Below are 27,324 nucleotides of genomic sequence, written 5' to 3'. Positions count from 1 at the left end.
AGGAAAAGGATTCACCAAGGAAAACAATATAACACTTGTCAAGTAGAGAATAAAACAAGCAAGGAGGAGAGAATATTTTTCTCTTGCATATAACAATAATTGAAATTGATTTTTTGAAGGTTGAAGGAAAAGGATTCACCAAGGAAAACAATATAACACTTGTCAAGTAGAGAATAAAACAAGCAAGGAGGAGAGAATATTTTTCTCTTGCATATAACAATAATTGAAGTTGATTTTTTGAAGATTGAAGGAAAAGGATTCACCAAGGAAAACAATATAACACTTGTCAAGTAGAGAATAAAACAAGCAAGGAGGAGAGAATATTTTTCTCTTGCATATAACAATAATTGAAGTTGATTTTTTGAAGGTTGAAGGAAAAGGATTCACCAAGGAAAACAATATAACACTTGTGAAGTAGAGAATAAAACAAGCAAGGAGGAGAGAATATTTTTCTCTTGCATATAACAATAATTGAAGTTGATTTTTTGAAGGTTGAAGGAAAAGGATTCACCAAGGAAAACAATATAACACTTGTCAAGTAGAGAATAAAACAAGCAAGGAGGAGAGAATATTTTTCTCTTGCATATAACAATAATTGAAGTTGATTTTTTGAAGGTTGAAGGAAAAGGATTCACCAAGGAAAACAATATAACACTTGTCAAGTAGAGAATAAAACAAGCAAGGAGGAGAGAATATTTTTCTCTTGCATATAACAATAATTGAAGTTGATTTTTTGAAGGTTGAAGGAAAAGGATTCACTAAGGATATACACAACAATATAACATTTGTCAAGTAGAGAATAAAACAAGCAAGGAGGAGAGAATATTTTTCTCTTGCATATAACAATAATTGAAGTTGATTTTTTGAAGATTGAAGGAAAAGGATTCACCAAGGAAAACAATATAACACTTGTCAAGTAGAGAATAAAACAAGCCAGGAGGAGAGAATATTTTTCTCTTGCATATCACTTGCGATCCTCTTTAAAATACTCCCTCCTTCCGCTCTATATACCAGTGTTATCAGGGGTAAAGATTTTCTCATATCATTTTTAAGAGTTTCATTGTGATTGGTAGTTATTGGTGCACCCCCTCAGAAAATCCTGGATCCGACCCTGAATAGGAATAGAGGGAATTTTCGTAGAAATTAGTAGTATATTTGGGATTTTTCATACATTTACTTCATCGACACCAATAAACTTCTCTATGGGCGCGAAGTGGATTAATGAGCCTCCAATAAACATGAAATTACTGCTAATTGTCAAATTTTGTTACTGTAAAATACATACTAGTATGGAAGGGATTTACACAGGGACTTGAGAATTTCAAAAATAAGTACCATGGAACACATTAACAACTCCGTTATTTAAAACAAAAATGCCAAACGAAAAACAACCATCTTCCAAAATATTCCACTCGAAATTATTGGGGAATGAAACTTGTCTTATCTAGTTTCGTTATGTTCCATCGAAGATTACGACACAAACGTGTGATTATTATTATTATTAAGTATTCTGCCTTTAGCAAGTCCTGAAACTAGTTTTTTTTTTTTTTTAACTTTAGATTAAGCCTGGAAATGTTTCTTCCATGTTTTTAGATCTTCAACTTCCTCTTTTAACTCCCAATATTTTCTTCTGTTTCTCAAATCATCGATCACTTGTGTTCTTCTTCTTCCTATTCCTCGCTTTCCTTCCATCTTTCCTTCTATGATGGTATGAAGAAGAAAATCTCTTTGCAATGTGTGATGTAAATATTGATTTCTTACAACAAAATGTGCTCGCTTTCGCTTTCGCTCGTTTTTGTCAATGTTTCCAATTCTCTCTCTCTCTCTCTCTCTCTTAATTGCTTTTTCATAAACTGTTTGATTAACATAGAAGGTCTGAATTTCATTCATATGTTGAAGAAAGTGAGTGACGTACAGTAGATTTCCTTTTCATATTTTATAAATTTTGAAAATTTTGTAGATGATGGGAAATTCAAAAGAGCAAAATGAGAATTTCTGCCTCTAGAGATGGAATCTTAAAACGTTTCAAGTTCAAGGGGCTGCGGTGGCTCAGTGGTAGAGCGTTCACCTCTGGTGCTTGGGGTCCCGGGTTCGATTCCAGCCCCCGCCAAGTGAACTTAGTGGTGGACAAACAACGTGCTCGTGGGGTTTTCTCGGGGTTCTCCCGTTTCCTCCCACTTTCTTCATTCCACCATTTCATTCACTTCTCATAATAACCGTCTCCTTTAGCCTAATCGGTATAACTCAAAGATTTCTTTTTTTTTCACGTTTCAAGTTGGTATCACTATATTATGCCTATATGCTGTACTTAGTGACACCAACACGTTTCCTTTACTACATATAGAAACATTTTTTTAAAAAAAAATTCCGCCCTTGCACGAAAAGTACTTTTATGTATTTACCTTCTCTTCAAAATACACACAGACCATTGTATTTATTTGCTGTACGAAAAGGTAAAAACAGAAAAAAATCCATTTTATTTGTTATTGAATTGATGATGTTCAATTTGAAAGCAAAGAGCGCGTGAAATAATCTAATGGCGGTGAGACAGAGTGGAATTATTCTATTCTTTGTTTATTAGAACGCTAACAACGTTATCGGTTGTTAAGTGCATGTGTTTATGCGTGTGTTTGTGTGTGTACGCATATATGGAACTAGATGGAAGCGACCAGTGTTTACCTTTCGGAATACGATCAATCGGAAAACCAATTTTCTCCCCAATTAGCCGAAACATGTAAATATATTGAGAGGGAGAGATAACTGATTTTTTTCTTTTTTTCTTTTTTGATGCATAGAATTCCATTTTGGAATTCTCAACACAATGAACAGATTGAATCGAATAAACAAACGAACGAATCTATATAATTCATGTCATTTTGAGCGGTTTTATTTTGCAAAGCAATTCGAAAAGTTGTTGAAAGAGTTTAAATTATCATATTAACATATCGTACAATACAATTATTTCGCCGGTAATTCAAGTGTCTGCAACCTATGGCCCGTACACAATTTAAACGGTGTACATTAAGAATCTGGGTGTCAATAATAGGAAAATTTGAATGTAGACTCTATTAGTTCATGAAAGAAAAGTAATACAGAGAAACCTCTACTAACGGACACCTCTATAAAGCGGACACCTCTCGTAACGGACATATTTTGTAATCCCCAAACACTGTAATAGGAAAAAAACACATTGAGAAACCTCTGTAAAACGGACACTCTCTAGTACGAACACGGACAGTCTTTTGTGTCTTTTATAGGTATTTTTTACCTCCGTATTACGGACAACTTTTTCTAGAAACAAGTTGAAAAGCATAGTAAAAATACATTTTTAATAATTCATAAATGTGTCACCAAGGAAGCATTGTATGTGAAGCATTTTGCCTCCTCAACTGTCTGCTCAGCAACCCAGATGAAGCGTCTCTGTTTAGCAACACTCATGTATTTTGCATGCATCCCACTCCTACCCAAGCTGTTTTAGACATAAAAGTGATTGACAATTTCCCGCCGTTTGGGATGACACGTTATTCTACTGTCCCGCTGGAATCTCTAACCAAACAGAAGACAAAGTCGGTATTTTTTGCCCGCGGGTACGCATATTGTCTCAAAAAAGACACTACTGGACTGCAATTAATCCACAAATTACAGCGACATACTGAAAATGTAGTAAATAGTGATAAGTGCAAAGTGTAGAAAACTATAAATCTTATTTCCATGTTGTGCCTCGAATGCCGGATGGATAATGCAGGTACTAATATTTTTGCAATATTCGTAAAGATATGATTCATGCAAAAAAAAAAAAATATATTTTTAATTGCATATAATCTTGTTTATTAATTTAGGTAAGAAAGTATTGAAACCTCTCTAAGACGGACACCTCTCTATAGCGAACAGTTTTTGATTCCCCACGGCTGTCCGCTTTAGAGAGGTTTCACTGTATTTAGACCAACTTTTTTATACAAAAAAAATATAGACTACTTCTAAATCTAGCAGTAACATACAAATCATATAAGAATCATCATTAGCATGCACAAAAATTGAGAGAAGAGGGCTCTCAAGGTTCAAGCTCTGAAATTCATATTGTTTCAGGACTTTTGTGTATAGGGTGATTATAAGTGATTCTCGGAATTGGAAGGGCTATATTACAAAACATTAATAACACTACAATAACGAGTTCTAGCACTTCTCTCTCTGATTTTTCGTCTCGTTTTTGACACAAGACGAGGGGCCAACATTTTCAAATTCGAGACGAGATGAAATATTTCTTGAGTCTTGTGAGCAACACTAGTTCCGACAAGTCTCCTTCGAACTCACCCAAATATAAAATCCGTGCTTTCATACAGTGAAAGAAATTACAGTGAAACCTCTCTAAAACGGACAGCCGTGGGGAATCAAAAACTGTCCGCTATAGAGAGGTGTCCGTCTTAGAGAGGTTTCAATACTTTCTTACCTAAATTAATAAACAAGGTAATATGCGATTAATTTTTTTTTTTTTCATGAATCATATATTTACGAATATTGCAAAAATATTAGTACTGCATTATTCATCGACATTCGAGGCACAACATGGAAATAAGCTTTATAGTTTTCTACACTTTACACTTATCACTATTTACTACATTTTCAGTATGTCGCTGTAATTTGTGGATTAATTGCAGTCCAGTAATGTCTTTTTTGAGACAATATGCGTACCCGCGGGCAAAAAATACCGACTTTGTCTTCTGTTTGGTTAGAGATTCCAGCGGGACAGTAGAATAACGTGTCATCCCAAACGGCGGGAAATTGTCAATCACTTTTATATCTAAAACAGCTTGCGTAGGAGTGGGATGCATGCAAAATACATGAGTGTTGCTAAACAGAGACGCTTCATCTGGGTTGCTGAGCAGACAGTTGAGAAGGCAAAATGCTTCACATAAAATGCTTCCTTGGTGACACATTTATGAATTATTAAAAATGTATTTTTACTATACTTTTCAACTTGTTTCTAGAAAAAGTGTCCGTAATACGGAGGTAAAAAAATACCTATAAAAGACACAAAAGACTGTCCGTGTCCATACTAGAGAGTGTCCGTTTTACAGAGGTTTCTCAATGTGTTTTTTTTTTCCTATTACAGTGTTTGGGGATTACAAAATATGTCCGTTACGGGAGGTGTCCGCTTTATAGAGGTGTCCGTTAGTAGATGTTTCACTGTATAATATTCATTGTATATTTTTAATTTGTACCTTTATTTGAAAGCTTAAAAGCAATTATTACAGTCTGGGTTAACCATTAAATATTTTATACAAGATCATCTCATATAATTATTCCTTTTCTGACCAGAGTATATACCTATTGATTAAAATTAAAACAAGTCGTAACAGTTTCAATAACTTAGTTATCTTCATCAGACGTTAACTAGCAGAAATATCTTCAGAACATTAAATTAATATTGTTGTATATTTCAATTGTTTCATTTTATAAATTTTTAATTTTTAATATGTAACAATTAGGTAGGGTTGCCACAATTTTTGATCCAAAATATGGACAGACCTTAAAATGACGACCTATCAAGGATACGGTGCCCAAAGAAATATTCTGAAATTTCTTACCTAAAAATCATCTTTTTCGGTTATCACATAATTGTTTACTGTAATACTTAAAACACTACTGGAAACTAACATGTTTTATAATTTTTTCATTAACACAAATATAATAAATCATACCAGTAAATTACGTATATTAAATTTAACCAAAGAACCCTGGAATGAAAAAATGAGACACTTTTCAGAAACATAACCTACTTTATTAATAGTAACTAAAATATATGATGAAAACACAATTTTTATCGCCCGATATTTTAACGATTTCCGACTCGGAAAATTTCGGGCAGCTCCAAAAACTGTCAAATACGGACATTTTTCCTATTTCATGCTTTGTACGATACGGACACGGACCCAAAAATACAAACAGTCCGTACAAAATACGGACATATGGCAACGCTACAATTAGGTATTGTTATAACTTATTGTTTTTAAATTTTTAGTAGGGCTATAACTGATGTTTTATAACCATTATTATTGTGACATTTTTCTTTTATTATTGTTATCATTCTTTTAACAAATTATTCCAAATATCATATCACAAAATAATTAGTGAAAATGGATGAAGTAGTTCTCTACTTTTTAAGAGTTATAATTTCGAAATTTCTATTTCGTAAATATCAGTTTACAGTTCTTTGTAAACAATTTTCCTCAGAAATTTGGACAATGTTTTTTTCTGTTTTAAGTGAGTTTTTATATATCTATTTTATATAAGCGTCGCATATTCAAGTTTGGAGCGAACATAAGTTTGATACATTCTTTGAAGAATGGCAGGTTTACTAAGCCCTCTATTATTTCTTAGAATGAACTCAAGACTTCTGATCGCTTCATATATTATGCTATCAATGCCAGTTTCAAATTTAAATTTCGTATCGTACATTACATCTAAATCATTAATTACAACGGATAGTTCAGTACCTATATTGTATATCGAAATTGCACTAGTTTTTTTTTTCGTTTTGCAAAATTCATTATTTCACATTTACTAATATTTACATATAGTAACTGTGGCGTTTGCGTGTTACTTGCCACGGTGTTACTTGCCACTACTGGAATTTCGTGTTACTTGCCACGTTACCTTATCGCATATTTATCTGTCTATGACAGCGTGTCCGTTGCCACGCACCTACATCTAGACTTGACCTTGAGGGGGTGGGAGTAATTTCCCAAGCAATTTTCAAAGTAAGGCAATCATCTGAAACACAAGAAACAAAGCAAATTTCTGATTTAGGAAATAGGAACCTTGTTACATTTATGCGTGTCACAAAACTCGCACGAAATACAAGAAACAAAACAAGATTCTGATGAAAGGAGTATTCTTGCATATCTACACAAACAACTGAAATTCTTCAGTAATTCGAGCGATCATTTTGCCATCTGAAAGCATGGAAGAAACGCAATGATTTGTCTTTACATCACATTCGATCCATACTTCTAGGTGGTTCCAATAGGAACCTTGTCACTTGCGCGTCGCACGTCATAATGATTATGATTATAAACATTAATTATTTACAAAATCCAACAGCATGTCCCTTTTCTTCTTAATCAACTATTCCAACTTTTGTACGTAACTCAAACTTCTGATACTTTTTTTTTTTTTTTTAACATAGCCTCTTCTCAGATTCTCGAGAATTCGTTGTATTCTCTCGTCAAGCTTTATAGAAAATACTTTCCTTCTCTTTTGCGGTATACCTTGCACTTGCTGTCTCATAAAGGCATGGAAACTAAATTTAGCGTCTTCCTTCAGCACCTTTAACAAAGATAAACACAAACTTCAGACTAGCTGTACCACCTGAAAAAAGCTAATAGTGACATTAAGGTAAGCATGTACTATGTGTGTATTAGAATGATTTACCTGTAATATAAGCGTTAATAATAATTAGACGCCTAATGACATTGGTGTATTTAGTTGTACTGTGATATCAGATTCAAAATCTAATAGGTTTCGGTGGTAAAGCGTTCACTTCTGGAGCATAGGATCCCTGGTTCGATCACAGCTCGCGCTAAGTGGGGTTTGTGGTGGACAAAAACCGTGTGGATGGGTTTTCCCATTTCCTCCCATTTTCTTCATCTTGCCATTTCATTTATTCTCATCATCGCCGTCTTCTTTAGCCTAACTGGCATAACCATGGAACAAAACTCCAAGGTTTCATTTCATTTTCATTTCAAAATGTAATAGTCTCCTGTGTAAATACCTGTGTTATTTTCTTTTTGGCTGGGAAGTTCATTCCAGTTTCTTACAATAGCGAAACACACTTCCTCCTGCAATTTCTTCTTTCAATTTATATCTGAATATTCTTGCTATTTTTTATATATATAACGCTGGGTGTTTCTCTATTTCATCAATTTTTCATTGTCTTTATTACTAATTAAAGACATACATGTATTAGCTTCCATTGCGAACACTTTTTTCATATTCTACACACGAAGCGAACTGTTATGTGAAAAACTTTGTAGAAAACATCTATTTTTTTTTTTTTATCTCTCTCTCTGCTTGGACGTACCTCGGCAACTTTTCTGTAGCCGTCGCCGCAGTGAGCGGACTCCAATAAGACTTAATGCATTTATAGATGTTGCCCAACTGTTCCGTCGCCAAGCTGTTGCCTTAGGTCTATCGCTCACTGGCAACATTTTGTCGGGCAACTATCTTGTTGCTCTGGCTAAATGCATTGAGTCTTATGAGAGTACGCTCACTGAGGCGACGGCGACAGAATAGTTGCTGAGGTGTCGCTAAGCAGGGCAACAGTTTGGCGACGGAACAGTTGCGCAACATCTAAAAGTGCATTGAATCTTATGGGAGCCCGCTCACTGAGGCGACGGGAACGGAAAAGTTGCCGAGATATCTCCAAGTAGAAAGGTAAAAAATAAATGTTTTCTACAAGTTTTTTCACGAAACAGCTCGTTCCGTGTGTAGCGCGTGAAAAGAAGTGTTCGCAATGGAAACTAATACATTCTTTGATTAGTGACTAGCATGTTTTTAATTAGTGATAAAAACTATGAAAAATTAATTGAGGAAATAGAGAAACCCCCAGCATTAAAGAAGAAATATATATAAAGAAGAATTTGTGGAAGGAAGTGTGTTTCACTGTTATAAGAAACTAGAATGAGTTTTCCAGCCGAGAAAAAACAACACAGGTAAATTACTTCCACCCCCTCAAGGTGAAATCTAGATGCAGGTGCGTGGCAACGGACACGCTGTCATAGATAGATAAATATGCAATAAGGTAACCGTGGCAAGTAACACGAAATTCCAATAGTGGCAAGTAACACCGTGGCAAGTAACACGCAACGACTGTGGCGGAACTTGACTACTTCATATCTTGTTGAAGTTTATTAAATTCATTTATTGATTTGATACATCTAAAATGTTTGAAGTCATCAGGTATAACAATTTATGGCAAGTGTTATGCATCAGAAAGACCTCTATAGACATTACAAAGGGACCGCAGTGGCTCAGGGCATTTACTTCTACTGTGTGGGGTCCCTAGTTCGATCTCAGCTCGCGCCAAGTGGGCTTTGTAGTGGATAAATAACGTGTACGTCAATTTTCTCGGGGTTCTCCCGTTTCTTTCCACATTCTTCATTCCAACATTTGAGTCATTGCTCATCATTGTCGTCTTTAGACTTCATGGCATAATCGTGGGACGTTAAACTGATATATTACGAGTAATAGAGGTTCCAAAGTTGATTCTTGTGGAACACCAGATAGTTGCAACTGAGCGGGTGTTCATGATTAGTATCCTTTATACACAACAAACTGCCTTCAGTCTCTTAAATACTACTCCAACTCCAATTAACTTTCAAACAAACTAAATTGAAGAAGTTTCTCGATTAAATACTTTATGATTTACTGTATCAAATGCTTTCGCAAAATCTGTGTAAATAATACCGGCATGGTCACCTTGATCTAGTGTGCTTGCTAAAAAATCGTTAACTATACTGTTGTAAAAGTATTCAATATGATGGTCTAAAATGATATCTTTACCATTATTGATCTGTATATAATGTGTCTGATGAAGGAAAAGATATGATGCCGAAACTATAACACAGATTAATGATAGTAAATGTTTACTCTGGCCAAATTTTTATTTTTTATTTAAGTTGTATAATTATAGTTCCAAAGCTAGAGTGATCAGTATTCAGATTATATTATTTATTAATTAATATTTCTTAAAAATAAGTTCACTATTAATTTAAATCTATTAAAATCACATTACATCCTTTAATTTTCACAGAGTAAAGTCCCATTCAAATAGGATATGAACCAAAATGTCAGGAAAATCAAAATACTAAAATTACTATTCATTGCTAAGGTTTAAAAAAAAAAAAGTCTAAGATCAAAGACAAGAGATTCCTTCCCATCATAAATAAGCCAAGGAGAACCGAACTCTCAAGGAACAGACATGAACGTGTCATCCGGATATCAGAATCAAACCTAGTCCGTTCGATAAACATAACAAAGATATATTCATGCACAAAAAATTAGGTGCCATGGACAAAGGATTAAGTCCCTGGAACCCATTAACCCTGTTAGTATAAAGAAAATCGTAGACTCGCAGTGAAATATGTATTGCATCAACACTGTTCATTGGAAAGTTATGGTTTAACGTACTTGAACAGGGAAAATTGGGAGAATGTCGGAAAAATTCCCTCCAGAAATCCCTGCAGCAACTTTGAATCCCTCTGGAGTGGCCCTGGGTAAAATCACACAATCCAAATCTATCTCAAAAAATACTATAGAGAATAAGAAATGTGTGTACTAAGTTCTGTATTGATAGACAGAATGAGTATGAGGGGAAAGCGTGTATTGGTATACAAGTCTTTCCCTCACATTCATTCCGTATTTTTGTGCATCAACATATCTTTGTTACGTTTATCGAACGGACTAGGTTTGACTCGGGTGTCCGGACGACAGGTTCATGTCCGTTCCTTGTCAGAAGTTCCCGGCGTGCAAATCTGTAGCCTAGAACACAGCCTCTGTTGCCAAGCCGAGCATGCCCATCAAATATAGAAAGAGATCTTTAATCGTTAAAAAATGGGCAACTTGACCACCAAATTCGGTTCGGGTCTCAAATCCGGCTAGTAGTAACCGAGAAATAAATTCTTTCTTTCCAGATAGCAATTAAAGTTGATAGACGTTGACACTAGCACCACCTATTAGGACAACAATCGATATAACTGCTTGAAGGATTCGTAGAACAATGTTAATGGTTCCAAGTTAATATGCGATGTTGCCACATAGTGCAATTTTTTATTCCTTTTCGTGGCTTAATGAGACCCCGAAGGGTGTTTCGTTATATAGCATTTTCACTTTATTTTGACCTGTAGAATAGCGCTGTGTTGCCTGTGGGCGCCATTTTTAGAACACCCGATATGTACCTGGAGAGAAACTATAAGTTCCCCTAAGCTTACGCCGGGAGCTATTAATGGGTTCCGAAACAAGATGGTGCATTGATACTAGAATCTCTATTTTCATTTCAAGAAGCGATATTTAAAAATGAGTTAAGTTATTCTGGGCTTCGTTTCACGGGGATTAGTTTTTCAAACACTGGGCAAGGGGGGAGAGCGGATCTATGAACTTATTCTATTTACTATGCTTAACAAATCCGTACCATACATAGCTCTTGTGAAGGGTCGAATCCAAGATGTAACCCCATATACTTATTTTATATTTAGAAATATTTCAAAGAAATAATATAGTATATACATGAAAATATATTTTCATGTGAGAAGGATGAAAATCTTTATTTTCTTATGGCAGCACGATGGATGAGTCAAGTCACTGTGTAGGCCGCGGTGGCTTAGTGATATAGTGTTCACCTCTGGTGCATGGGGTCCTTGATTCGATCCCAGCTCTCGCCAAGTGAGCTTTGTAGTGGACAAACGCCGTAAGTGTGAGTTTCTAGGGGTTCTCTCGTTTCCTCCCATCTTCTTCATTCCACCGTTTCATTCATTACGCATCATCTAGCCTAGCCAGGATATGCGCGGAACGTAAAACTTAAAGATTTCAAAGATTTTCAAATCGCTGTGGTGTAGCAGAGTGGATTGAGGCGTTAATTCAGGGTTTCTCAACATGGGGATCGAGAAGGAAGGTGGAAAAACACAAATGTAATTAGGATCTAGTAGCGAAACAATATAGTCTATTGTTAAATATTATTTCAAATTTCTGATTTTGATAAAAAATTATTTTTTTTCCACAAGTTCTTACACAAATAATTTACTTTCGTTGAAAAACCTTCTCATTTAGCCTGTACACCAAAGATGTAATGATATAAGACTGAAAGATTTCACTTCATTTGTATTTATAGATTATCAAATATATACAATGGTACTGCGGTCCCTGGTTCGATCTCCTGAAATAAGTTTGTGATGGATAATACCGTATCCGTGGTTGTACTCCATTTCCTTCCACATTATCATTGCACCTATTCTATCATCATTCACTTGCCTTAGTCATCGTCTCCCTTAGCCTAAAGGACATAATGGTACGACGTTAAACTTACAATTTCTGATTCTCAAAAATGTTACATAAAATACCTGACATTGTTCTTAGGGTGATAATGGGGTATCCGAAACAGATGGAGTGGGTCGGTGGGTCAAGTTTTCTGGGTGGGTCAGTGGGTCGTGGGTCAACAGCATGTGACCCACCACCCGCCATGACCCACTGCGACCTACCACCCACCATGATCCACTGTGACCCACCACCCACCGTAACCCACTGTGACCCACCACTCACCGTGACCCACTGCAACCCACCACCCACCATGACCCACCGACAGTCTGACCTACCGACTCACTCTGCTTGGTAAATTTGTCTACGTTTTACTTTCAAGATCTTCATTTCCCTTACTTTTCCATTTGTTTCTGTCTACTTACCTGAGGTGAGTAGGCTATATCTAAGTAAAAAAAAGAAGTACAGGCACTTTTGGATATTGATATTTGTAATTGTAATAATAGCAATAGGACTTATACTACTACTTGTCTTTCGAGGTGAGTTTTTAGAGGAGCTAACTACTGGAAGAATACATTTTTGAATCACTGTAATGTGTAAATTATTATATAAAAAATTGAATGTAACTATGTGTGCCTGATCATCACGGTCAAATTGCAAAGTCAAATGAAATTACTTTTGATATATACTTAGACCTTAATCCAAATTGGGATGTTATATTGCTTTCATTATATGCATAATATCCTAAGGAGGTAGGGAGAATCCGAATTTTTGTATGAAAAAAATGAGTATCTCGCACGCCGTTAAACTTACGGAGCTGAAATTCAGTGTATTAACTCTTTATTGAAAATAAGCAGTATGTGTCCTAACATTTTTTAAAATTCTCCTATATGGGGGGGGGGGCACTTTCTATAATGGCAAATTGGTAGTGAGTTGGTTTGTAAAAACGATCGACGTTATTTAAGGAAAAAAATCAGAAACAAAAAAATACAGTGCTTGGCTTCATATATCCATTGCTTTCTACTATAATAATTGCTGAAGCTTATGTTTATTATATGAAGCCCTTACAGCACAGGGTAATCAATCCATAAAGTTGTGAGAAAAATATACATAAAATTTGTAATGTAAGCTTAAGTACACGGAAAGTTTGTTAGGATTGTAAGCATAATTATGTGGAAAATTTTACACTTTTTCCCTTTACGTTGGTCTACTTACCTTGATTTAAGACTTTCAAATTTCATTCAATTTTCCACTGAAAAGTATTGATAATTTAACAAGGAAATAATTATACTATGATAATTTAATTGAAATACATCGTAATTTGGCCCATAACAAACTGCAGTGTGGTAATTGAATCGGAAGAAGGGGGAAATTCCCATTCACCTCTGAACAATTCTCTGGAACCTCGTTCCCTTTCGCTTTCTAGGAGGGAGGGAATTTGGTAATGACATCAAACCTTCATGTGTAATTACAAAAATTAAATTTATAAACAAATAAGAAATCATCAGTTTATCAGGCTTTAATTGATAATTTATGCACAAGATTCCCTATCGAAGGTGTGGTAGATGAAGTTTCTGTTCTCCATGAGTCGACATTGCCAACTGACATGGTCGATGTGGAAAAGATGTTGTATGGTGATAGAGAGGTGACACTTCTTGCTATTTCAAAACTGACGGAGAAAAATCGTTATCAGACTTAAGTCTAACAAGCAGATGGTCGAGTATTACCAATTTCCACAACTGAGTGCGAACGGGGATTCCCCTTACGAATTTACAGATGACTGATATTACAAATAGACTAAGTGCTCAAACATTGTTTAACTTGTTGTTCATCAATGTTAATGGCCCACCGCTAGACAAGCTCAAAGTAGACGAGCTAGTTATTTCTTGGCTGAAGGATGGACATCATTCCGCTGCGGATGATTTACCACGAAAAAGTCCTGGAGGCCAACAGGAAATAAACCCGATTTCAGATTTGTTTTAAAGTGGCAAATTACAAGTTATGGAAAATGTATACTTGTATTACTAATGGCTTATTTGTTTTGTTTTTTTTTTTCAAATTTGTACTAATTTTTAATAAGTCTCTTCTTTCCTTTATATAAACTAGAAAGTAAACTACTTTGAATAAATATTCATAGTAATTGTAATTATGCATATTTGTAACTTAAATTTAACGTGGTGTTTTAGTGATTACACAAATTACGATTATGAGCATACTTTATGGAGATGCTCTTACAGACAGTACCCGAGCACCTTTACGCTATGGAAAACTGATTTTTCAAGTCTTTTGGAGAAAAATACGGTGAACTGAGAAATCATAACCTTTTCCATATTGTACAGAAGTATTTTCCTGCGAATAGAAGTTTCTTTTGGAATGCGTTGAGAAATTAACACTTGCAAGAATACTCTCTTAGTACAAGTATATTTTAGGCACACACTAATTTCCCCCCATCTCGAACTGTTTCAATTTCCTCTCTGACGAACACTTTACCATTTTATATCGTAAAGGTCAGATCCACCTTTATTGTAACAGAGTGATGCTTAAGCGACTGACCGTAGAAATTCAAACTCCGATTAGTGACAATTTCACAGTCTTGTTTTATTACAAGTGTAAACTCTTTAGTCAGTAGAAGAGGCCGTGGATCATGTGTAATAGTTGATAACGAGATTTTGTTGAGTCAGAGTAGGTCACAGTGGATGAGTGGTTCATGATAGGTGGTGGGTCACAGTGGGTCACGGTGGGTGGTGGGTCAGAGTAGGTCATAGTGGGTCATGGTGGGTCAGAGTGGGTCATGGTGGTAGATGGGTCATGGTAGGTGCTGGGTCAGTGGGTCGTGGGTCAAGGTTTTATTGACCCTCACCAACTCTGATCCGAAAGCAGTGACCAAATTTTGCTACCCTACTGTAATCATTTCAAGGTACATGGGGTCCCAGGTTCAAACCCTGCTTCCGCCAAGTGAACTTTGTGGTGGACAACACCGTGTGCGTGGGTTTTCTCGTGATTCTTCCGTTTCGTCCCACTTTATTCATTCCACCATTTCGTTCATTTCTCATCATCATCGTCACCTTTAGTCTAGCCAGCATAATCGTGGGACGTAAAGCTCAAAGATTTCATTGTTTTTTTTACAACCGGACTATCATCTATGGACAAAATAATATGAGTCAAGGAAAAAATTATCATTATGTTGGTCCATTTTTTTAAAAAAAAAATATTTTTAGTTTTGTTATGTTATCACTTGTCAGCATCAGTGTTAATGAAGCTTATGAGTTTATTCCTGACTGTATGTAGTATGCAGTAATGGCCCTTGCGTTCTTACTCCATTTCGGATGCATGGCCAACCTCTGCTAAACACAAACCAGCTCCTTTAAAAAAAAAAAAAAAAAACTTTTTTTTTTTATTGCAATGGTGGCCTCATTATAAGGGTAGCTGTATAGCTGGCCGTGATGGGATTTCGCGAACAGTCTCTGTAATACATGTTGAGAGTGCGTTAATAGAATGCGTGCTGTATTCCATTAGTTGACTCCATCAATTAGCCACAGTTCGTCCACAATTAGAGACCTGTCACATTGTTTGAATACTCGCTGCATCACCCAGGAGATGACCTGCCCCCTTCCCATGACGCACCCCTTCATATATATCATTCGCTATTCCATACAGGATTTCGCCTCTTCTATTTGCTTAATTGGGTGAGTTGGGTTCAAAATGGCCACACAATGCACCATCAATGTTGCCAATACATGGAGACAAATTTTCCTTCATGAGAGGATTGTAAAATTTTTCACTTTTTTATGGATGGTCTGAAGAGCAAGCTCAGGTGTTCTTAATTGTTTAGAGTTAAAAATATAATAATAATAATAATAATAATAATAATAATAATAATAATAATAATAATAATAATAATAATAATAATAATAATAATAATAATAATAATAATGGGGAATCCATAGCTCAGTGATAGAGCGCCCACCTTTGTTGAATGAGAAACCTAATTCTATCTCAGCTCTAACTAGGTGGGCTTTGTAGATAAACACCGTATGTGTGAGTTTGCTCGGGGTTCTCCCGTTTCCTTCCACTGTCTTCATTCCGCCATTTCATACATTATCATTACCCTTGGCTCGGAGCATAATCGTAGAACGTTCAACTCAATTGTGATAATAATAACAATGTACTATTATATAAATGCAGAAGAAATCCCTCCCTATATTATTAAAATTCATAATTACTAGAGCAACCCACATTATGCTTTATTTTTTGTTTAATTATGCTTTATTTTGTTTTTAAATTATGCTTTATTGTTAATTTCAATCATTGTTTTACATTAAATGTTTATAATGTATAATATTTACTATATATTAAATATTCTAAATATCTTGCTCCATTTATTAATATTTTATGCAACCAGTTTCTTTCACACTTGATTACCTTTCTACTTAATGCACGTACAAAGATATGCTTTACTCAAGTCAGTTTTTTCTATCACTTGTGTGCGCCTTAGAAAGAGGGAAAGTAAAAGATGCTACCAAACAGTACAGAAAGTGCTCAAGTTCAAGAGGTACACATAACAATATAGTGTGGAGTTCTTGTGTACTATTCATTGTTGGCGGAAAGTTTTCTTCTTCTTTTCCTTTTTTTTTTCTTTTCTCCACATCAAAGGATTACACCGAAAAGTTTACAGAAATGAAAAATAAGCTTTTCATTGTTCCATTGTTATGTTCTTAAAGATTTTGCATTGTAAATATTGGTTTTTAAAAATATTAATACAGTATGTTAAACTTGCAGTTAAACAGAATTTTCCAGCAATTGTGCTATATATTTTAAATTAAGCTTTATGCTTTATTTTCTAAAATTATGCTTTTAACATTAGTTTCTTCTAGACCCTTAGACAACCACAACCATGTCCAAGGTACCAACCATATGTGTAAATTGCTATTATGCTTTTTATGCTTTTGGGTTGCCGTAATAATTACGATCATATTCTCGCTGTTAAACAGAAAACATGTTTAAAACGGTTTCAAGTTGTTGGTTTAAAGTTTAGTGTTCCTTTTACTGCGAAGACGTAAACCTGGTTTAACTTGGGATCCACACCACATAAACCGTCACCGAAGTTGAACCCAGATCTCCAACGCCGAAGGAAAATATGCCAATCATATAGCAATGTAGGAGCTTCAGCATTTATAATCTAAACGTTATTGGGTATTCCATAAAAAGATGGCATGTTTTAAGAAAATATTTTTGTTACTGACTGTTCATAAGGTTGTTTGGAATATGCCACACGTGACGAGTTATTACGAATTATTATTAGAGTAAAATTTGTCTTTAGCGGAATTGAATAGGACAAGTAAAAATTTATGGTTAAAGATAGGTTTCCGGTAAACGAAGATAGACCTATCCAAAAAAAAAAAAAATGCTTGCATATATTGGACATACTAAGATAAAATAATATGCTATCCATTCAATTTCATATTTATACTACGAGTTAACACATGTAAAACTTACACTAAAAATACAAATCGCTGAGCAAAACAAACGTTTATTTAAAAATAATAAATGTGTGATAGTTTTATCTAACTGAACATATTGGCTTCATCAGACACTGTCTGCACTGTCTGTATTCAGTGTGTGATGAAGCCAACATGTTCAGTTAGTCGGCGAAACTCACACACGTTTATTATTTTTAAATAAACGTTTGTTTTGCTCAGCGATTTGTATTTTTTAGTGTAAGATTTAAGATAGCAAAGCTAGTTTGAACCAATTAGTTCTGTAAAACTTGCAATGAACAGGAAAAAAATACAATATGCACGTTGACTTAATTTTTTTCTATAGTCAAGGACAGTTTTCCATACTGCATGGCTACTCGACTTTCCACAAACGCTTTAACCTGAGAAACCGCGCACTAAAAATACCAGCGTTATTTTGATGTAAGGCAAACTGTTTGCAGTTCCTTTAAACTTTTTACCAGCATCTTGATGATAAGTCTTAGATCTCTACACTCTTCTTACAGCTGACTGTCTTATTTCTCTTCTTCCTCCACCTCCTCTTCTCCTTTCAGAATTTCAGTATAAATCTCAATAAAGACATCGTTATCTATTGTGTCTGTTTCGGTTTGTACATCACTATCTGTTTCGCTGTCAATGTGTAATGTATTGCCAATATGTACCTTATCTATCAAGGGTTGTCTTAAAAAACTTTCTAAACACTGCAGTGAGGAACCTTAATTTTTTCGTTAAAAGGTTCATTTTGATTTCCGTTGTCCACGGAACATAATTTCCGTTTAAGAGGCCTCATCCCTGCGAAATTAAAATACCGCTAATTTTACAGTAATTAGGTATGTGATATCTTCAAATAGATAAAAGATAATCGAAAAGTGGAACAAGACCTCCCTAGACAATATTATTTTACATGAGATACCGTTATCATGACTCATTTATCTGCTTTCGATTTCCAGCCATTTAGAAAATCGGTATTTATTTTCGCGTTTCCAAATAACTGCAAACAGAAAGCTACTAGGTGACTCGTGATAACGGTACCTCATGCAAAATAACATCGTCTAGGGAGGTCTTGATCCACTTTTCGATTATGTTTTATCTATTTGAAGATATCACATAATTACTGTAAATTTAGCGGTATTTTAATTTCGCAGTGATAGGGATTTTTAATGACTCTTTCGCTCCTATATTCAAGGGACCCTGAAATATTACAGTTTAAGACAAGTTTCCGTTTAATAAAGGGTTTGTTGAAAGCAGTGCCTGATTTAGGTTTGATGGGGCCCTAAGATATTGAAGGGGGCCGTTTTACGTCAAGCTTTAGGGGCCGTTTTACGTCAAGCTTTAGGGGCCCTTTATACGTTAAGCTTTCTTTTTCAGCGACAAAATGTCGCTGTTATTTAGGTTTGAATATACGCAAGATGCTAATTTATAGACCTAGTGGATATCTAAATAGAAACAGGGACCTCATTACAAGTGGGGCCCTATTACTTGCTTCATAAAACTCCAGTACATAGCAATACAAAACACCATTGTTGTATGTGTGTTTTATCTTATTTGCTTTTTCTTGTTATTTGGAAATTGCATTACAATTAGTTTTTTAAAACTTTTTAGGGCCTCTAAGTGAGTGGGGCCCTGAGCTATAGCTTGTTTAACTTATACATAAATCCGGCACTAGTTGAAAGCAGATTTTACTGTATAATTATTAGTACTATTGAAAAATATTTGTGTTGAATAGAAAATTGCACTTTTAAAAGATTGGGCAGTATAATGTTTTGCGTTTCCCGGCGGGAGCTCATGTGGTTCGGATTCCTCGCTAATCAGTAGGTCCACGTCTCATATAGCCTCGCTGCTGAACGGGAAGTAAAACTCAAAATCAATCAATCAATCAACACTCCAGTATATTTAAGAAAGCATTTAATTATATGTTACAGAAATCTTTAACATCCCACGATTAATACTCTTTAGGCTAAGGGAGACAATGATTAAGGCAAGTGAATGATGATGAAAAATTTGTTGAAATGAGAATGTAGGAGGAAACGGGAGTATCCGTAGGAAACCCATGAAGACGGTGTTGTCCACCAAAACCTTACTTGGCAAGGGGTCGAACCAGAGATCCCATGCACTAGAAGTAAGCTCTCTACCACTAATCCACCGTCCTACCCTTCATAGGTAATAAATAGACATCAGATTTGCAAATGGATTTTTTGTTTGCTTATATGCATCTCTGTTAAACTTAGTAAGGGTTACTAACAACAATAATACAGTTTTATAGTGCATATAAATGCATATTTCAAAGCTTAGAGCACATAGATATTAGTGCTTAAGAGCATGTTCAGCATATTCTATAGAATAAGTTTTATATTTCAGACTTATGTTTATAGCATAGAATAAATCCAGTTTTAGTTTGTATTTTCAATGCATTTATGATACATGTCTATTTGCAAGGCTTTTTGCATGGAAGGATGGAATAATGCCTAGTTTATGGAGAAGCAATAATGTTAGCATCCGATCAGCAGAGCAAAGATGCTTACAATTGCCAAGATGTTAAGAGGAATCTGATAATGATAAACACATTGTGATATCGTGTGCCTGGAATACATGCCTCTATAATACAAAACTAAAAGAAGAAAAGTTCTAGAACATTACCCCCTCCCCCTCTCTCCCAAGAGTCCAAATCAAGAAAGTGCTTTCTAAAAATTATTTTTTTTAAAACATCCAAATAGGAGGATCCCGAAAACCATGGAAGTAAATGAAATATTTCTCGCACGTAGGAAGTATAACAGAGGCCGCAAATTAAAAGGGAAAACAGTTATCTTCGGTAAGGCCTATGTATTGCAAGGAAATCAAACGAGCTTCTATTTCAAAGTGGCCAATAAACCAAAACCGTATTATGGCCATATATGAAAAAATATATATGCAAGGGCGCCCATCAGGGGAGGCAAGGTGGGGCGCACCCCCCAGGCTTTAGAGGAAATTGTGCTTCGGAAGATCGAAAACCCAATAGATATTTTAGAATAGTTACCGCAACATTTGAAGTGTCGCTTATACTTGCCCCCTTCCCTTGGAAACCACAACATGAGCGCTCTTGTATATATACGACGAGGAACAAATTAATCACCTCCGAGTTCGTGTGTAATCAGTACATTATAATAAAATGTTAAAATATAAATTACTGCACCTTATTCTCACTTATTTCACGACCGAAAGAGCATAATAGACTGTAAGAAGAATAGAAGGTAAGTAAACTGACATTAGTAAGAAATGTAAATGCAAAACCGGTCGAGGGTCCTATAGAACCTTCCCTGAAAGACACCACAGCACATTATTAATAATTTTAAGTCAAAATGGTATCCATTATTATGCGGCACACGTACACTTTTGAAAATGTACAAGCTTTTGTTAAATGGTGGCTGAATTGGGTAGAATTGTAACCAACTTTTTCACAAAAGGAGCTGAAAATGCCTGGTACCAACGGGCAACGGGACCGATTTCTCTGTAACTTTGGGGGGGGGGGCCCATTCATAGTAAAATACATACAACAATTCATATAACAATAAAAAAATACACAGAAAAATACATATTCGTAAAAATACATGGGGGTCCACATAAGCTTTGCCCCCCCCCCCCCCCCAGGATCGGCGCCCTTGCCAACGGGCCGATAAATGACAAAAATGGCTGAATTTGGTACAATTGTACCAAGTGTAGCAGCACTGACGCTATGTTTCGGTTCTTAGAAAATTATCTGGTATGATCTTAGAAACGCATAAAGTGTAAATTTTTAAAAGAAAATATTACTTGCTAACAAACGAATACTTCCACGAGCAATTATCATTTATTGCAGAAAAATTAAAGGTAAAAGATAGGAAAAAATATATTTACAAAATACAGAACACAATGAAAAATAATATATAAAGTGCAATAGAATAAGGTAAAAGTACATCGTAAACATTTTATTATATTACTCCGTATTAGTAAGACATGTGAGACATCTTTTAGTATACTTGTAATTATAAATTTAATGTAACATTTGACATTTATTAAGTAGTCAGGGTTGGGTATTGATGTTGGAATGGTAAGAGGTGACAGGGTTGGAAGTTTAAAAGATTACTCAACAACACCGTGTCCTGCGAAAACGAACTAAGCGCCACTTTCTTACTTTTAAGAAAATTATGTTTAAAGGTTGATGTCCAGCATTAATGTAGCCGTAATCAAAAGTGAAATTATGTTTCTTTTTGTGGAAAGGTGTTGGTTTTCCTCTCTTTTCGATTGTGCAAAACGTTCTAATGCTTATCAGGAACCAATCGTCGCATTTACGTGGATTTTCAAAATTTGGCGCTTAGTTCACTTTTGCATAACACGGTACATATATTAATTTCATATTAATATAGAAGAAAATCTGTATGTATGGGTAGGGGGTATTAGACCGCTAGAACGGTGTGACTTCAAATGATTATTAGACACCTGGTTCGTTGATTCTCTTATGAACTGACTTCAAAAAGTCTTTTCTTATTTATTTATTTATTTATTATTTTTTTTACTTGAGCGTCCTCCTTTAGGCTAAAGGATACTGGTGATTATCGAAAGTGAACGATTCTGAAATTAAACTTTTTTTGTGCTCTCTTACCGAGATTCGAGCCCGGGACTACATGCATCAAAGGCACATGCGCTTGCCACTAGACTAGTGGGGAGTGCTAAAGGTCTTCATACGAAATTTTACATTTTTATTCTATATATTACAATACTGCAGGGCTACAAGATATGAATTTTTGCTTCACCAAACACCAAATAGGCAACGTACCACGAATGAAATCTTTCAAAAACTCTTTCAGTTTAACGTCCGTGATTATGCCCTTTAGACTATGGAACACCACGATCAGGCCCGTATCCAGGGGGGTCTAGGGGGACCGGGCCCCCCTAAATTTTGCTGGCCCCCTAAAAGTTTTACAGTAGGCTTGCAAAAGAACTATAATATGGTGATGAACTATCATATGGTTGGATCGGGGCCCCCCTAACTTCAGCCAGGCCCCCCTAAGTTTTGGGGTTGGCTACGGGCCTGACCACGACTACGGCAAGTGAATGATGATGCAAGAATTGGTGGAATGACATTGTGGGAAGAAACGGGAGTAGCCCCGAGAAAACCCACGGAAACGATGTTGTCCACCACAAGCTTACTTGGCCGCGGATCGAATCAGGGACCTCATTTACCAGGGGTGAACGCTCCACCACTAAGACACTGTGCCTCCTTCCTCGTGCCACGAATGAGTAGGGCCTATACATTTGATTTCATTTCGAATGAGTTTAGCGTCCCTTTCAGCAGCGAGGTTGTATGAAACATGGACCTACACCTTAACATGGGAACCGAGCCACAGGAGTCTCTTGTGGGAATCTAACCCGGGCCTTCCATGCTAAAGATGCATATGCTATCCACACAGCCACAAGAGAACTCTATTGAAAATGAAATGAAATGAAATCTTTGAGTTTTACGTCACACGGTATGCAGGTTAGGCTAAAGGAGAAGGTGATGATGAGTAATAAATGAAATGGTGGAATGAAGAAAGTGGGAGGAAACGGGAAAACCCCGAGAAAACCCACGCACACGGTGTTTGTCCACCACAAAGTCCACTTGTTGGGGCTAGGATCGAACCCGGGACCCCAAGCACCAGAGGTGAACGCTCTACCACTGAGCCACCGTCCCTGAGAACTCTATTGAATATACACTATGACTTTTATAAATGAACGCATACATTACGTATATTATTGATACACGCTAAATTGAAGCAATATTTTGGACACGTCAATACTCTGCAGCAGTGTTTCTGAAAGTGTGGGTCGCAACCCATTGGTGGGTCCCGGCCTGCCTTTTGATGGGTCGCGAGTTTTTTAAAATTTTAATTATGAAAATTTTATTTTGATGCAGAAACACATGTTTGTGAAGTGTTATTCAGAAAATGGAAATTGGAAGGGTTTGTTAATGAGATGAAGACTCAGTTGTTTCTCAGAGCCCTGTCCCGTTGTACAGTCAGTAGAGATGCTGGGTTAGGATAGAAAGATAGTGGGTGAGTCAAAATCTGTCACAGGGTAGGACATTGCGTCGGGAGTAGTGTTACCTTCCTGTGGAAACATTTTAATCCTCTTTGCGCATGCGTGCAATTTCATGATACAGTTATCGAGAAAAAAAATTAGGTTACTCTTGCTATATCGTCACTAACTAATATTCTTGTACCGACAGTGCCACTATATTCATAAATTTACATTACAGTTTAGTTTGAAAGTGAGATATTTACGATAGACATAAAAGAAACCAAATTTTTATTTAATAAAATTTAAGCATCGAGCTCCAACTTTGTAACATTCGTGGTCGCTCGGGGTGTCCACAACATTCCCAAATAAATTTCATGTTGATCACTCATACGTACTGTTATTGAACGAACTGTAATTGGAGATATGATTTACAAAATTTAATTGGTTTGAAATACACCACCATTACGTAAAATGTCAATGTGAATTTGAATAAACGTAGGTGGGCCACAAAATATTTTTTTCATTATTTAATGTGGGTCGCGGTAACAAAAAGTTTGAGAACCACTGCTCTACAGGTTTTAAGTGAAATAAAATGAAGTATTAGTTTTTTCTTGTTGCTGATACATCCGTAATTAAACGAAACGGATAATTAATAATTATTAAAGGCATGGTGGAAAGAGAATGTCGGAGGAGACAGGGGGAAACTGAAAACTTTATGAACCTTTATCACATGCCTTAGGATTTAACCAATGACCTCCTTCGCACCAGACGTGAGCGCTCCACTTCAGTAGCATACACAGGAATTTATTTCGGGAGGAGTCCAAACTCAATATGAGGGTATTTTATATTAAAATTCCTAAAATTGCCCCTAAAATTAGGCTAAATTTACACAAAAGTCGAGATTTCAGGGGAGGGGTTCCGGACCCTCAGGACCCACCCCCTGCGTACGTCCCTGCTCCACTTATAAGCTACCGTATCTCTCCCTAGGCACGCTGATGTTTGGTGCAGTCACAATGATTTCTGACTTTCCAAACCAGTGCTCCTCCTAAATTTCGTTACAATTTAGTGATTAAACACCGAAAATATAATTCTATTACATCCGGGAATTGAACCCAGGTACACAAGTACTAAGCGTTCAAAGACCTATGATCAATACAAGCAAAAATTAATTACCTTTCTATTTTACTCTTCTGCCCTAGAACTGACAACAATGTAAATTTGAAAATAAACTTAGAACACCAAATACATTCATATACAATATATATCTACATATACTATTACGGAGAAGAAAAAAATTTCAGAACAAAGGGAAAGTGCAATGATTAAAGGAAAAAAAATTATAATTACTCCCTGGTTTTATATAATTCCTCCGAAAGATATAACGGATATTCAAAGAGCAGAATTTAAAAACTTTTGTGCAAGTCACGTTCTTCTTATTCCATCAAATTTCTGTTCGCATGTTAAAAACCTGTGATTTTTTATTTCCAAAAGATCTTCCAGAGATAGCCCATACACCAATAGAGCGAGAGATTAGCTTTTTACTCTATGCTTGATTGAACATTATTCTGTGATCCATAAAAAAAAAAGAAGAAAAGAAAAGAAAAAAGAAATCGTGGTTTGAATTCTAATTTTTATATGTAAAAATATTGCGTCAAATAATAATAGGTGAGGGGAAATGTAAAAAGACCCATTGTAAGACATCGGTCTGGATTTCAAAGGTAGCACCAATATGTAAAATATTTAGAAAAAAAAAAAACTATGTATAAAAAATACAAGAGTAACACCAACATATATAGCATTAAAGTTATATAATAACCTAAACTACAAATCAAATCATTGGAGAAAGCAACGTTTATTTTTTAAAAAATAATAACTGTAATCAGTGGCGTATTTAGGATTTTGTTTCAGGGGTGGCCATGCATAACACGGGGAAGTAGGGTAAGTAATCGCCCACCTAAGTTTGAGAATTAAATATATTTTAATTAATTGTCTACAAATATACTAGGAAAAAAAAAACTTGAAACTCGCATTCGATGGAGGATTTTACCCCACAGGGCAATCTGAAATGACGATTCTGCAAACACACATTGAATATTTGTTATATGCAGTTTTATCTGTGTACGTTTTTGCCTGAAAGAAAATGTTGCTGCAAGTTGAAGCTGAAATATACTGATTGCAGTTTTAATTTGTATGGAACGTCAATCGTGCAAGTTGGTCTGGAACACCAGTTTCACTTACCAGCTCCTCCTAGTTTTGGTGTTACTGATGATGGCCGACTTGAATCAACTAACAACGGTCGAAAGTATGATAGGAGAAACGAAAGAAAGTAACAACTAAGAAAAAGGAACAGAAGAGTAGAATGGACGAAAGAAAGGAAAAAAGAACGCAGTTCTTACATGGAATGAAATTTCACAAATACAGTACCGGTATTATTTTTGAACAAAGAGCATAAGAAAATGGAAAGTCAATGAAATTCTTAGAAATGGTAAGAAGGATTATTGTTGTACGTGGAATGCAAATAATAAATTTATTTCGGGTAGGGGCTTAAGCCCGATAGTCTTCCCTAAATACGCTAGTGTGTATAACAATTTCGCCAACGAACTGAACACATTAGCTCCATCAGACATACTGAAAGGATCTGACGACATGCGCGCCGACTACGTGGGTGCTCCGGGGCTCCGGTACCCTACACAAATAATCTTCTGGGTGCGGATCACCCACAAACCACAACATTTTTAGTTTGGATCCGAGTTTGAACCTCTTTCTCTCGCGTTTAAGTCAGCCGTGTTACCGACTGAGCTAGGGCAGCCCCAACTTATCCTCATAGTACCGGTGTATTTTACTTTATTACTGCACAGCCGTTTATGACAGTGTTCATAAAAGATTTTACCTAAAAATAAATCAATCAAATATCGAGATTCCCTGTAAACCTATAGACTAACACGTCCCACTATTGATATGCACCCACATAAATTTTGGAAAGTCGGCGCCGTTGTCTGACGATCATCATAATCATCAATTTACTTGGTCTATTTGCAGCTAGCTATTGCATTTTAGCAAGATTATTGTTTGAACATATTTTAAGAATCAATATCACTTTTTACTACCAAAAAGAACATAATTAATTTACTTACAAATATGCATCTTTTCTTACGTCAAATACCACACTTTTTTATTTAAAAAAATAAATTAAATCAAGATTTTACACCACTAATATCGTGATAACGGATATGACACAATAGTAAGATTTCTTGCAGTTGAATATACGACAAATTCTGCCATCTATTAAAAAGAAATATCACTGTAAAGTATATAAAATTGCATAATTTCGTAGTTTTATTTTGAGAACGGTATAAAACGGAAATTATAAATAATTGTTGTTTTAAGGAAATAAAAATAGTAACGCAGATATCATTCCACAGATAGAGGAAATATACATGCAAATACATCGTTAAGGAGTTTCATAAGAAGATCTTAGGAGATCATAAGAAGCTCTATGCTAGGAACTATTAGGAAATTCAAAGATCTCGGGAAACAAGGAAATTCTGGGAGGTATCGAGGATTATCTCGGGAGTCAGAAGCTTCAACGGGAGAGTGTGAAGTTGGTACAGCAAAAGATTCATAGCAGCAAATTCATCTAGTGAGTAATTACATTACATTTGCAATGTTAGGATCAGGTGCGCACCTAGAATTTTTTGTTGCAAGGGGTTCAAGGTTTGGGGAAGAAGTCCAATACTACAAGTCACTACATCTATGTCAAGGATGTTATAAAATAGAGGATCTGCCCATA

The 27,324-nt window shown here is 35.7% G+C and overlaps 2 long non-coding RNA genes across 3 annotated transcripts in view; one reads left to right on the top strand and one right to left on the bottom strand.

Moving 5' to 3' along the window:
- Positions 1-27,324, bottom strand: part of LOC145684602 (uncharacterized) — a 154,546-nt gene that overhangs the window by 112,419 nt on the left and 14,803 nt on the right. The window lies entirely within an intron of this gene.
- LOC145684603 (uncharacterized) overlaps positions 1-27,324 on the top strand; it is a 91,211-nt gene that overhangs the window by 54,371 nt on the left and 9,516 nt on the right. The gene's annotated exons all lie outside the window — the stretch shown is intronic.

This window comes from Thermobia domestica, chromosome 5 (genome assembly GCF_964235325.1).
Source record: "Thermobia domestica chromosome 5, izTheDome1.hap1.1, whole genome shotgun sequence".
Lineage (NCBI taxonomy): Eukaryota > Metazoa > Arthropoda > Insecta > Zygentoma > Lepismatidae > Thermobia > Thermobia domestica.
Note: the sequence above shows the minus strand (reverse complement) of the source record. Positions and strands in the feature narration are given on the sequence as shown.